The sequence below is a fragment of the Ambystoma mexicanum genome, chromosome 3p (assembly GCF_040938575.1).
Source record: "Ambystoma mexicanum isolate Mex_15411 chromosome 3p, UKY_AmexF1_1, whole genome shotgun sequence".
NCBI classification, from domain to species: domain Eukaryota; kingdom Metazoa; phylum Chordata; class Amphibia; order Caudata; family Ambystomatidae; genus Ambystoma; species Ambystoma mexicanum.
In genome coordinates this window covers 655,947,152-655,961,640 of record NC_090925.1, presented here as the reverse complement: position 1 = coordinate 655,961,640, position 14,489 = coordinate 655,947,152, and positions in this window count along the sequence as shown.

Below are 14,489 nucleotides of genomic sequence, written 5' to 3'. Positions count from 1 at the left end.
GGAGTATAACATATGCAACAGGTATGGATTGTGACCAGAAACGGAACATGTATGCGACCCTACGTATGAAATATAAGAACTGGAGGAAGGCCCATAAATAAGATATTAAAAACGTAAGTTATGTATGACCAATGACTCAAAGAAATGTTGGTATTTGTATAGACAACAACTAATTGAGGATGATAATATGGGCATACTTGTTATACCTCTGGATGAGCTGGTAGAGTATGTTAGGCAACTATATTATGTGGAGCATAAAGAGCCCTGGTTGAATATACAGCTGTGGGAGAATAGCCACCTAGAACCTCCCTTTGGCTATGCAGATATCTTGAATATAATTCATAAAATGAACACGTCCAGAGCCCATGGGCCAGATGGGTTAGCTTATGTAGTCATCAAACGTTACCCAGCCAAATGTGCTAAAATATTCCTGAATATGTTTACTACTATCTGGCGAAGTGGGGAAATTCCTGACAGCTGGAGGAAAGCGATGTTAGAACCTATCTTTAAAAAGGGAGCGAGAACTAGTCCGGGTAATTACCGTCTGTTGGCCATGGTAGACACAAGCTGCAAGAACTTTTGTACTCTTTTGCTGAAACTCATTAACATGTGGATCAGTAAAACAAATTTACTGTCTTCTTAGCAGACTGGTTTTAGGCAATGTCTCAGCATTCTGGATAATATGATCACATTGAATCACATTATCCCTGATACGATCGGTAACAGGGAATAATCTGTATGTGTGCTTTATTGATTACTCCAGAGCTTTTGACTGTGTTGATAGGGATAGGCTCTGGAGTAAAAAGCTGAATGGGGTTTGTGCCCTACCGTACTGCACATACTAAAAACTATATACACTGACACTACAGTGACCATCTGCCTGGAGAAGGGCACTATCACTACTCCCCCTGTGATCACTAATATGGGTTTGAAACAGAGCTGTGTAGCATCTCTGGAATTATATAACCTATATGTTGCTGATATGAAGAAGCCCTTGAATCTGTACATGGATATGCACCAAATGTTGGTAAAATAAAAATAAGCTGGATGACATATGCAGCTGACACTGCTATTATGAATAAAACACCTATTGGGTTGCAGAGAATGCTCAATGTGCTGCACGCATTTGCAAAGAACAATGTGTGCATTAATGCAACAAAAATAAATCATGATAATTGGGTCACAAGGGCATACAGATAAAAAGCAAAGATACAATTGGAAGATTGATACCGAGGTATTGGAGGTAGTTGAAATGCATCCATACTAAGGTATCCCGATAACGAATAAACCTCCCAAAATATTCTATGAAAATATATTAAAAGATTGGATGATGAAAAAGTTGAATGTTATTAGAAGATATATGGCAAGAAAAGGGGGATGATGCATTGAGGGTTTCCTTGAGATTTACAAAAGCAGCATCGTGCCTGGTACACTGCATGCTTTAGAAATACCGGAGGCGAAATATATGACATGGTTTTATAAAATGGAGGGGAAATGATGGAGATCGATCATAAGATTACCAATTGCTGTACCAGTAGAAGCCATCAGATGTGAATTAGGCTTTGTATCCCTGGCTACGCTGTGGAAGATACGCTGCAGTAAACTTTATATTAAGATAAAGCTGGCACAGCAGAATCAGGAAAGCCTATTGAGTGTGATAGCCATGAATATGGATAATAAAAAAAAACAAGATGAGTGAATGAAAACTCTACAACTGACATTTACATCCTCCCTCCATGATATTGGCATACCTATACACAGGGAACAAATGGAAGCTATTACTGCAAATAAACGCCTATAAAAAAAGGCTATGGAGTGGGACATAGCTTACAACCTAGAGATCTGAAGCATGAAGAATCAGTATGCACAATACAATATGCACGGATTCAAGATAGCAAAACCCAGAAATGATTTAGCGAATGTCTGTAATCCGGCATTCCAAAGATGCATTCTATTCCTCCGTTTCAATGTAATATCATGCTATGAGTATGTGCGGGCCAGGATCTCTACCCAGTATGAGGAAAGAGTGTGCCGACTGTGCAGAGGAGATGTGGAAACAATTTGACACGTTTCACAGATTGGAGCTGCTTGCAGGAATTTTATATTAGGGACCATAGGGATCTGGTAAGTGATTATAGAATGGTTACCACAGACCAATTCTGTTCCGCCATCCTCACGACAGAAGCACTGTTGTTTGTGGGAGCCGCATACACATTTGGAAAAGAATAACTGTTATGATGCAAGAAATTAGCTAATGGATGAATTGTTACTTGAACACAAACCCTATTAGATGGGACTATTAACTAATTTTAATCCAGAATTAGGATGAATACATATGGTTTCTTATTTTTATATTATTGTTTTTAATATGATTATGCTGATGATTTTGTATTAATGCTTTGTAGTATGAAATGATGTGTACAGAAACCGCAATTAACGTTAGGTAATGCTATGCAATGAATGGAATTGTTTGTATGAAATGTGTATACAGTTTTTTTTTTAAAAAACAACAATTGCACTATAAACTAAATAAACAAAATAAATAAATAAAGCTATCTAAAGAATGAAGACCAGATTTCTTTCATAAGGACTTGACCAGTCTTAAAAAAATCGGGGGGGGGGGGGGGCTTGACTAAATAAGTCAAAGAGAAAAAAAGTGATACAGTATTCTGTTTGTAAGACAAACATTAAGAGAGGGTTGCCATTACATAGCATTGCTTCATAAAAGATAAATGAGAAAACTCAGATCCACAAACAGTGGAAAACGCATCTAAAATGGGGACTTTTAAATGCATGCAATCTCTAATATTCGGACCCCATCAGAACCTCTTATCATTAAAAAAATAACATTAATATGAACAACTATTACTGCACACACTGTTCAAACCGACAGATCAAACGGAGGAAAAGGCACAAAAGCATAGTTTTTTGCCAATGCCGCGGGCGGCACGGATGTTCACAGTACTTTTACGCAACTGGTTTTCCATCCAAGGGCACTGGCACTGATAGAGAAAAGATGCAATGCCTTGCAGATAACTCCGAATTAAACCGCCTTACAGGGAAAATGGGAGATTTCTCAGATGGTCAGAGCTGTGTCACCATCCATTACAACATAGCTGTCAATCCTGACATTTGTTGGACTGCTCCGTAAACCACCTGGCATATTATAATGTATTTCTTATATAGCGTTACAGACCAATATGTACCAGCGTGCTGAAATAACAGAAGACACTCACAGGCCGATTCATGGAATAATTAGCGCAGCGCAAGTGGCCAAAAACGTGCGATTCGCAGTGGAATAGCGAAAATCGCATTGCAAGTGCGAAAATCGCACGAAAAGCAGCGCACATCGATTCATGGAAGGCCGTGCGCGAGAAAACCATCGGATGTGCGCTAAAAAAGTGCGTGGCGCACATTGGCACACAGGCCATCTAACGGCGTGCGCCAGGTCACAGCGAAAATCGCACAGGCCACAGCGAAAATCGCACATAGCGCGGCACACACAACAAAAGTAGGCGGAACACGGGGCGTAACACTCGGAATGGGGAACAACTTGCCAAAATGTGGGCGTCACGGGGGAAGTACAGGGTGCAAGTGCACGGAACGCCCACACGCTCGCCTACAATACGTATTCATGAAATCGAATAGGGCAAAAAAGCGCACGGTCAAACCAGCGCACAGGCACAAACACGACCGCCACAAGAAAGCAGGCGGTAGCGTCTCTGCGCCTGTAATAAATGTGCGCCAAAAAGGTGCGCCAACAAATAGCACCTATATACAGCTATGATGAATGTCCTATACTGTGGCCCTCCAGGACAAATGACGTGCAAAGGGGTACCCACAAACACGGGCTTTCACGCGCGATTTGGCTGGGTACGTGGATCTCAGGGGTGCGTGGGAAGTCTCACACACGATTTGGCAGGGTACGTGGATTTCAGGGGTGCGCGGGAAGTTCCACACGCGATTTGGCCGGGAACGTGCGCGGGAATTTCCACACGTGACTTGGCTGGGTGCGTGGATCTCAGGGGTGCGTGGGAAGTCTCACACGCGATTTGGCAGGGTACGTGGATTTCAGGGGTGCGCGGGAAGTTCCACACGCGATTTGGCCGGGTATGTGCGTGGGAATTTCCACACGCGATTTGGCTGGGTACGTGGATCTCAGGGGTGCGCGGGAAGTCTCACACGCGATTTGGCAGGGTACGTGGATTTCAGGGGTGCGCGGGAAGTTCCACACGCGATTTGGCCGGGTACGTGCGCGGGAATTTCCACACGCGATTTGGCTGGGTACGGGGATCTCAGGGGTGCGCGGGAAGTCTCAAACGCGATTTGGGAGGGTACATGGATTTCAGGGGTGCGCGGGAAGTTCCACACGCGATTTGGCCGGGTACGTGTGCGGGAATTTCCACACGCGACTTAGCTGGGTACTTGGATCTCAGGGGTGCGCGGGAAGTCCCACACGCGATTTGACAGGGTACATGGATTTCAGGGGTGCGCGGGAAGTTCCACACGCGATTTGGCCGGGTACGTGCACGGGAATTTCCACACGTGACTTGGCTGGGTACGTGTATCTCAGGGGTGCGCGGGAAGTCCCACACGCGATTTGGCAGGGTACGTGGACTTCAGGGGTGCGCGGGAAGTTCCACACGCGATTTGGCCGGGTACGTGCGCGTGAATTTCCACACGCGATTTGGCTGGGTACGTGTATTTCAGGGGTACGTGGGAAATTCTACACGCGATTTGGCTGTGTGCTCCCAGGTATTCCCTGTACACCCTCCACGGCCCCTGCAGGCAGCCGACACCACAGGGGACTACCCTGCACACCTGCTCATGTCACCCAGCACCCCCACCCCCCAGCAGTGTGGGGCACCCTCCACCAGGCCTCCACTCATGTCCAACTCATGTCCCCCTGCACCCCCACCCCCCAGCATCCAGGGGCACCCTCCACCAGGCCCCCACTCATGGCCTCTATCACCCCCACCCCCCAGCAGTGCAGGGGCAGCACCACCAGGCCCCCACTCATGTCTCCCATCACCCCCAGCATCCAGGGGCACCCTCCACCAGGCCCCCACCCATGTCTACCACCACCACCACCCCCCCAGCCACCAGGGGCAGCTTCCACCAGGCCCCCACCCATGTCTCCCATCACCCCCACCCCCCAGCAGTGCAGGGGCACCCTCCACCAGGCCCCCACTCATGGCCCCTATCACCCCCACCCCCCAGCAGTGCAGGGGCAGCACCACCAGGTCCCCACTCATGTCCAACTCATGTCTCCCACCACCCCCACCCCCCAGCAGTGCAGGGGCACCCTCCACCAGGCCCCCACTCATGGCCCCTATCACCCCCACCCCCCAGCAGTGCAGGGGCAGCACCACCAGGCCCCCCTCATGTCTCCCATCACCCCCACCCCCCAGCAGTGCAGGGCACCCTCCACCAGGCCCCCACTCATGGCCCCCTGCACCCCCATGCCCCAGCCACCAGGGGCATCCTCCACCAGGCCCCCACCCATGTCTACCACCACCACCACCCCCCCAGCCACCAGGAGCAGCTTCCACCAGGCCCCCACCCATGTCTCCCATCACCCCCACCCCCCAGCAGTGCAGGGGCAGCACCACCAGGCCCCCACTCATGTCTCCCACCACCCCCACCGACCAGCAATGCAGGGCACCCTCCACCAGGCCCCCACTCATGTCCAACTCATGTCCCCCTGCACCCCCACCCCCCAGCAGTGCAGGGGCAGCACCACCAGGCCCCCACTCATGTCTCCCATCACCCCCACCCCCCAGCATCCAGGGGCACCCTCCACCAGGCCCCCACTCATGGCTCCCTGCACCCCCACCCCCCAGCCACCAGGGGCATCCTCCACCAGGCCCCCACCCATGTCTACCACCACCACCACCCCCCCAGCCACCAGGGGCAGATTCCACCAGGCCCCCACCCATGTCTCCCATCACCCCCACCCCCCAGCAGTGCAGGGGCACCCTCCAGGCCCCCACTCATGGCCCCTATCACCCCCACCCCCCAGCAGTGCAGGGGCACACTCCACCAGGCCCCCACTCATGTCCGTTCTCATGTCTCCCACCACCCCCACCCCCAGCAGTGCAGGGGCACCCTCCACCAGGCCCCCACCCATGTCTCCCATCACCCCCACCCCCCAGCAGTGCAGGGGCACCCTCCACCAGGCCCCCACTCATGGCCCCTATAACCCCCATCCCCCAGCAGTGCAGGGGCACCTTCCACCAGGCCCCCACTCATGTCCAACTCATGTCTCCCACCACCCCCACCCCCCAGCAGTGCAGGGGCACCCTCCACCAGGCCCCCACCCATGTCTCCCATCACCCCCACCCCCCAGCAGTGCAGGGGCACCTTCCACCAGGCCCCCACCAATGTCTCCCATCACCCCCACCCCTCAGCAGTGCAGGGGCACCCTCCACCAGGCCCCCACTCATGTCCAACTCATGTCTCCCACCACCCCCACCCCCCAGCAGTCAGGGGCACCCTCCACCAGGCCCCCACTCATGTCCCCCTGCACCCCCACCCCCCAGCATCCAGGGGCACCCTCCACCAGGCCCCCACTCATGTCCCCCTGCACCCCCACCCCCCAGCAGTGCAGGGGCAGCACCACCAGGCCCCCACTCATGTCTCCCATCGCCCCCACCCCCCAGCAGTGCAGGGCACCCTCCACCAGGCCCCCACTCTGAAAAGGAAGACTTTAATTTAAAAGCTCATCGCGTCGATCGCTGCAGCGCCGCATTCCACTCACCTTTACAGGGCACCTCCATGTTCAGCAGCAATCATCCGGATTCGCAGTCACGCCCCAGCGCCTAGGGAGAAAAACACCAGAACAAAAGGTGAGAGAGAGAAGGGAATAAGGAAAGCTAAATCTCCATGTTAAGACTTACCTGTTGATTCATTCCCTCTTCATTTCGGGTCCGCGTCGCATCCTGGCATTTCCGGACCCCGGCCTCTAAGGGGAAAAAGAGACATCAGCGTTTATGAGCGAATGAAAAGACATTACCAAAAAACGCTCATTAAAGACTTACTTGATTTCTACAAGGATTTCACCTCTCATCTCGGGTCGGTGCCTGTTACCCGGCATTCCGTACCCCGGCCCCTATGGGGAAAAAGACACTAGCATTAGTACATTAATGCATGGACACAAGGGGAACCTCTTATCAAAAAACTTACCTGGAAGCCAAGCAAGTTTGATTCTCACCAATCCGAAAATCCAGTGAAGTAACTGGATACCAACGCGCCCCTGCATCAGAAGCAGGATGGAGAGCTCGTCCTTCCAGACCCTAAGGTGAGACGCTACGAGAATTCACAGAAGGGTTTCAAGGAGGGTGAGAGGGTGGGAGACATGGGAGGGACATGGGTGGGGGCCTGGTGGAGGGTGCCCCACACTGCTGGGGGGTGGGGGTGGTGGGAGACATGAGTAGGGGCCTGGTGGGGGATGCCCATGGTGGCTGGGGGTGGTAGACATGGGTGGGAGCCTGGTGGGGGCTGCCCATGGTGGCTGGGGGGTGGGGGTGGTGGGAGACATGGGTGGGGGCCTGGTGGAGGGTGCCCCACACTGCTGGGGAGAGTGGGGGGTGGGAGACATGAGCAGGTGTGCAGGGTAGTCCCCTGTTTTGTGGGCTGCCTGCAGGGGCCGTGGAGGGTGTACAGGGTACACCTGTGAGGACCCATCCAGCCTAATCGCGTGTGATTATTCCCGCGCACCCCTGTAATACACGTACCCACCCAAATCGCGTGTGATAATTCCCGCGCGCCCCTGTAATACACGTACCCGGCCAAATCGCGTGTGATTATTCCCGCGCACCTCTGTAATACACTTACCCTGGCTAATCGCGTGTAAAACTTCACGCGTACCCCTGTCATACACGTACCCAGCGAAATCGCATGTGAAAATTCCCGCGTACCCCTGTAATACACGTACCCTGGCTAATCGCGTGTTTAACTTCACGCGTACCCCTGTCATACACGTATCCTGGCTAATCGCATGTAAAACTTCCCGCGTACCCCTGATATGAACGTTACCCGCTTTGCGTTCCTTGTTTCGCAGTCCTGTAAACTGGTCCAGGGTTAGCGCAGCCCTTTGCGATGATTTAGCGATTTTGATGGCTTTTCCTTGCGCGAGGGCGTTCTTGGGGGCGTTACTGGTGCTGCTGCAGGGTCGCTGCGATACTCTGCGCCACGGCTGGTTTGGGTGCGTAAAATCCATGAATACGCTGTGCGCGGAAATCGGTTTTGGCGCACGCGCCTGGCGCAGACAATCGCACGCGGACAATCTGCACCAGCCGCTTGCAACACTTTTCTGCGAAATTCTATGAATTACCCTATCAATGTATCGACCTTCAAAGGATGAAAGGCTGATTTGACACTGTCGGGATTCAAGCATGCCACAGCATGCTGTCGCACAGATATCACAGTGAAAGTTCTCAAGTTGCACTCATGCCATTTGGCACCTCAATAAAGTGTGTCTCTGTGGGTGTTGCATGTGCTGTTCCTTACATGTCAGCTGTGCATCATGAAGCAGCCTTTTTTTCGTTTTGCCAACACTCATTGAAATACACAAAATGCTTAATATCTCAATATCTCTTTCACCACCTCCTAACATTAGTGGAGGCAGCCAGGGCAGATTCTAGCCAACTTGGTGCCCAGGGCGAAACACCAGAATGCGCAACCCCCCCAACCCTCCCACCCGACTGGCACACGTCACTCCCAAACTACAACTATGTGTTGTGCGACAAAACCTCTCTTCAGTATGAATACATAATTTCTATATAAATGAAGCTGGTTTCGTTAGATTGTAATGCTAGTACTTCACAGCCGAAATCGTATGTGAAAACACAGCTGTTGCTGCCCAAGTAAACAGTTCTTCTGTTACCTGCCCTTAGGGAAGGCCTTGCCTGAATTCAGTTTCAATCTGTCCATACTGGCACACTGCGGTGTGACCAGTGTACCGGGGTCTGAGGGCCCACTGACCACTGGCCCTGTGTTGCAGTTGTTCTATTTGTACCACCTCACTTGTATTTCGCAATGGGCAATACTAGACTAACAATATGAATTATTTTCTGATGGAAGTTTATCATTCCAGGATAGACAGTCTGGTACACTCTAATTGTACTCGTTCAAAATACCTCTATGAGAGTGGGAAAGGGGACAAATAGTACCAATGATGGTTCCTGTATGCTTTGCATTAATTCACAAAACATTTCAGGACTTGAACAACGATCAGAGACCTCTATATTGGATACACAAGTATGTGATAAAAGGATGTATGTGTGAATCTCTAAATTGAGGCTTGGTGCTTGCATCACTGTTCACAATACTCACCCCAACGTTAAAATGTTGGATGCAAGTATAAGATGGGTGTAACATCAGACACTCAAAAGGGGCGCTGGGGCGCTTGTGCTTCTTGTTTCTGAAGAATTTTAGATGAGGAAGGGCTGGGTCTCAGTGTGAGCATGCCCAGCCCCCAATACAGAAACATCTTTAGAGAATAATATCTAATGACCAGAAACGATACCGCACAAGAGCGACCCAATAAACAATGCACAGAAAGGCTACACATAAAGAATTGTACCTCTTACAATCTTTAGCCTTACCATTAATACAACGTTGAGCAAAAACTAGCAGACCCATGTTTAAGCTAACAGAGCTGGCATTAGCATCTCGTATTAGTGCTGGCCTGCAGCTAGTGAGCATCGTCATGTGACAGTGTAGAAAGGGCGTTTGGCCTAGTGGATGTACAATTTGTGGAAACTTCTTTGATTGCTTCCTGCGTTTAGTGTGGGCACAGTATGGCATGCTTGTCAAAGCCACATACACAAAACGTTCCAGTACGCTATTGTAAGAACATTGCACACATCAGACAAAAACCGTCATATGTGCTTTTACATATGGGAGTGCCACATAATTGCCATTGACCAACAGGTTGGTGGCCTGTGCAATGCACAAAACATTGCTGCACACATATCACTGCATTGAATTGCCATGGACTCATGTCTGCATGGTGACTCACATCTGGTGTGTGCGCTAGGCAGTGCCTTGCTTGTTTAGAAAATTAAAAGACCTTTGATGCTAAGTGCATGCATTTAGTCCATGTCCCAAAGCAGACACTAGAATACTTAAGTGAGAAAATGACAGTTAACCTTGCCAGGGATACGTCATGTGTAACTAAATAGTAATATATATTAAAAAAACATGTTTTGGTGTGTCAAATAGAGACATGAAAATAAAGAAATTAGTTTACAACTTTTTCTGTGTTGCATTTTCATTATCTTTGAAGAATGCTCAGGCTTGGTCAGCTAACTGATTGTGCTGGATTGGTGGATAAAGATTGCCCCATGTTCAGTTCTTAACACTGAAATAGCACATACGGTGTAAAAACAATGGCTTGTTAAGTGAACCATCACTTATAAATTGCCCCACTTGAAAGGATGTCAGAACAAAGAGTCAGGGGCACAGGGTGTGCCATTCCAGAGCATCTCACACGCTGCATTCCTCTGTTTGCATACCTGAACGCATCCCAGTCATTCTCAAGTCAACAGAGAGCAGCCAGCTGCCCATCACAGAGGAGCGCTCACTGGCAAAATCAGACTCAGCTTTCTGGGTGGGCCCCTTACTGCGCCACCTTCTGAGCTATTCAGCTCTTGGCCCCGGGCCATCGCCCGCTCTGCCCGGGCCAAGAAACGGGGCTGAAGGCAACTTTTGGTGCCAGTGGGGGCGGATTATAGTGCACCAGCGGTAGGAGCACTGGTCACACACTGGACAGGGGGGATCCAGAAGGGACAGCAGCACCTCCTATCCCAACCTGGCTGCGCCACTGCTGCCTAATGAGATCAGCACAAACCTAGTTTCACTCTCAGAAGGCATGTGCAATTGAAATTCCACAAACAATACATATCCTAAACTTTTTGTCAAAAGTCTGGGGGGGATAGCTCAGCAGCAACGTCCTCGCCTTAGAAGCAAGACAACACGGAGCAGGACATGTTGGATCCCGGGTCTGCGATTTGAAACCTCTGGGTATTAAGCGCATTATAAATATCATATCAAGTGTGTCTTGAATGCTACGCAGAGCTGCTACATGTTATTTGGTTTTCCTTGTGGTATGTTTATAGCCTTTATTTAGGCAAATATGCTATATGGGCTGTCAGAGAGAGAGTCCTGCACAAATGTATTCAGCTTCAGTCGAAGTGCTATTTACCCACCCCAATCTTGCAATGAGGCCGAATTTGATGTTTGTGATTTCACGCCTGGAATCCCCGGAGCCCTTTCACTGGTTACCCCCATAGGCAGCCATGCGGCATTGCCTTCCTCTAGAACTGGCCCTTAGAGCCACTCATCACCTCTCGCATTTAAAAGTGAGTGGTAAGTGGTTGGGTAGCACAAGGGTGATTGTGATGATTGGTATGCCCACACCACTCACCTCACACATTTCAGTGGATTGTCACACGTTCTGCCATTAACTACATTAACGCATGCGTGTAGTCTCACTTGCGCAAGAGGCAGTCCCATACCGATGCGCAGCGTATCTTTCGACTGGGGGTCTAGAGGGCTCTTTTGAGAAATGAATATGATACAGTAATTAATTTTCTGCACAATGGATAGTATCCTCAGCTGAAGAGGAAATCATTCAGAGCCACATAAGCCGTTTATTATTAGGTGGCATCAATAAGACAAAGATCTGCCAGGAACTTTCCAAAGGCACCAGGGAAAGATAAACACAGGATATCGTCAGAAGAGATTTGGAATGCTCCTGTGCCAATTTGGCTGTGGTGAACGGAGCCGACAAAGGATTCTGAAAATGTGCCTTGACAACAAAGCCATGATTTAGTAAACTTAAATATCACCATCGAATGTTCATAGCGAAATTGGATATATACAGTGTCAGAAAGTCAATTCTTATCCTAAAAATGGGAAGCAGGAACATCCTGGTGAATGGTCGTGCAGGGATATTTAATATGCAGACACAAATGTGTGGCCTAGAACTTTACATGATGTTGTTATTGGGGTGTGTGCAATGTATTGCTGCCATTTGAATGGTCTCTGGGTTCTCTGTGGCATCAAAAAGAGAGAGGGTTGTGTTCAGTTTGTGGGGAGCGATGAAAAATGAAAAGCTGCTTTTCTGTTTTGTTGACACCGGGAGAACTGTGAGTTTTTCTGACTGGTCCGTTTCTGATTGTTCGGTTTCAAGAGAAGATACGCATTTGTGTCGAAAGGCTCCAGGCCTTTGAGGTTATGGTGCAAGAATTGACTGCGATATGGTATGTTATCCAATCTTTGTATTGCTCCCATGGCCACCATAGTTTTGTTAAGGCGCCTAAACATTTCTGATTATTTAGCATCTTGTGACCCCACAAGCGTGATGCCAGACCTTGGTCTGTGGATAAGGAAGGGAGAGGTTGGGAGGGGTGGTGATGGCAGAAGGTGACAGCAGGGCAGGTGATGATGGTGAAGCAGAAAACTACTCTACAAAGAACAAAAGGTGAGGGCAGGTTGTAGGGATGCATGTGTAATAACTGACGAACATTAGTGGTATTCATGATGTGAGGAATCTACCAGTGTGTGGCTCAGTTTTACTGTGAGGGCAGCATGTGGACCAGCCAAAGCAAGTTACTAGATGGCATTGGTGATTGTTTAAGAGATGGATTTGAGATGAGTGACCCATAGTATTCTGGAGGATTTCACCAGGTCAAATCGTAAGAAAAAAAAAAAAAACATCAGGGTAAAGAACAGAGTTTGTCAAAACAGCTTAGTGCAGTGTTGGTACGAGGGACTGCACATATAAGGATGTGTGCATGGGGGAAACGCGGGGTGAGTGGGGAAGGGGAGATGAGGTGGCATGATAGACTTCAGTCGAGTCCTATCAGTTTCTGTAGATTGTGCATCAGTCATGATATGCTATGGTTTAAATATATATGAGACTAAATAGATGTTGAGGTAGGAAAGCCTGTAAGGCTCTTGAACTGGTTTAGGAAACACCTCAGGAATCTAGCTGTAGCACCCCATGTATGCTGCTGGTACTGTGCAGTAAAGCATGAATATAAAGTGATGATAATATAGAGTGTATAAGTTATGTCAGTACTGTAACAGCACCTTTGCTAGAATTCAACTTTTTATAACCGATAAGTATAATTGATTCAGTAATCTGACTCCAGTTCTGCATCTGGAGCGCCTCAGCCCCCGCAGTGCGGGGGGTCCTACCACCACATGTCCTGAGATGAAATATTTTTTTTTAAAGCATATTTTTTTTTCCTTTTTTAATTCACTCTGCATTCATAAACAGATTATTCCTATAATAGAAATAGTTTCTTTATGAAGGAAGAGTGACTACAAAGGGAAACTTTCTTTTTGAAGCCAGAGGGCCACTCCACCCCCTGACATGGGCGACCCTCACTGGAAGCCTCCATGTCATGGGGTGGGGGGAGCCATATGACTTAAAAAATAAATAGTTTACTTTTGAAGTCACTCTGCCTTCATAAAGACATTATTTCCGTTATGGTCCGGACCTTAAGAAATAATCTCTTTTTGAAGTGATAGGGCTCCTCTCAACCCCATGACATGTGCGTGTGTGAGTACATGGTGAAAGGGTGCACACTTAAATGTATAGGTGGCTGCCTGTGTGAGTGCATGGTGAAAGGATGCACACACATGTATGGGTGGCTGGTTGTGTGTGTGTGCATGTATAGTGAAAGGGTACACACATACATTTATTGGTGACTACCTCAGTGTACCTGTATGGTGAAAGGGTGCACACTTAAATGAACAGGAATCTGCAATCCACTTAAATGAACAGGTGGCTGCCTGTATGAGTGTATGGTGAAAGAGTACACACAAATATATGGGTGGCTGTGTGTGCATGTTTAGTGAAAGGAGGCAAATTTGAATGTAAAGTTGGCTTCCTGGGTGTGCCTGTATGGTGAAAGGGTGCACACTTAAATGTATGGGTGGCGGCCCGAGTGTGCCTGTATCGTGAAAGGGTGCACACTTAAATGTATAGGTGACTGTCTGTGTGAGTGTATGGTGAAAGTGTGCACACAGATGTATGAGTGGCAGTGTGTGCGTGTGCAGTGAAAAGGTGGACACTTAAATCTATGGGTGGCTGCCTGGGTGTGCCTGTATGGTGAAAGGGTGCACAATTAAATGTATAGGTGGGTGACTGTGTGCACGTACAGTGAAAGGGTGCACACGTGAATGTAAAGTTGGTTGCCTGGGTGTGCCTGTATGGTGAAAGGGTGCACACTTAAATGTATGGGTGGCTGTCTGGGTGTGCCTGTATGGTGAAAGAGTGCCCACTTAAATAAATGTATGGATGGCTGAGTGTGCATGTGTGTATATGCTGAATGGTGTGTGTGCTTGTGTTCAGGGGCGCAACAAAACTTACATTTGACGGGCTAACCCTTAAAATTCTGGTAGAGGTGCTAACTTCATTGCAGACGGACAAAAATATTAGTGTGCGGGCATCTAACTTATTAACGCATTTT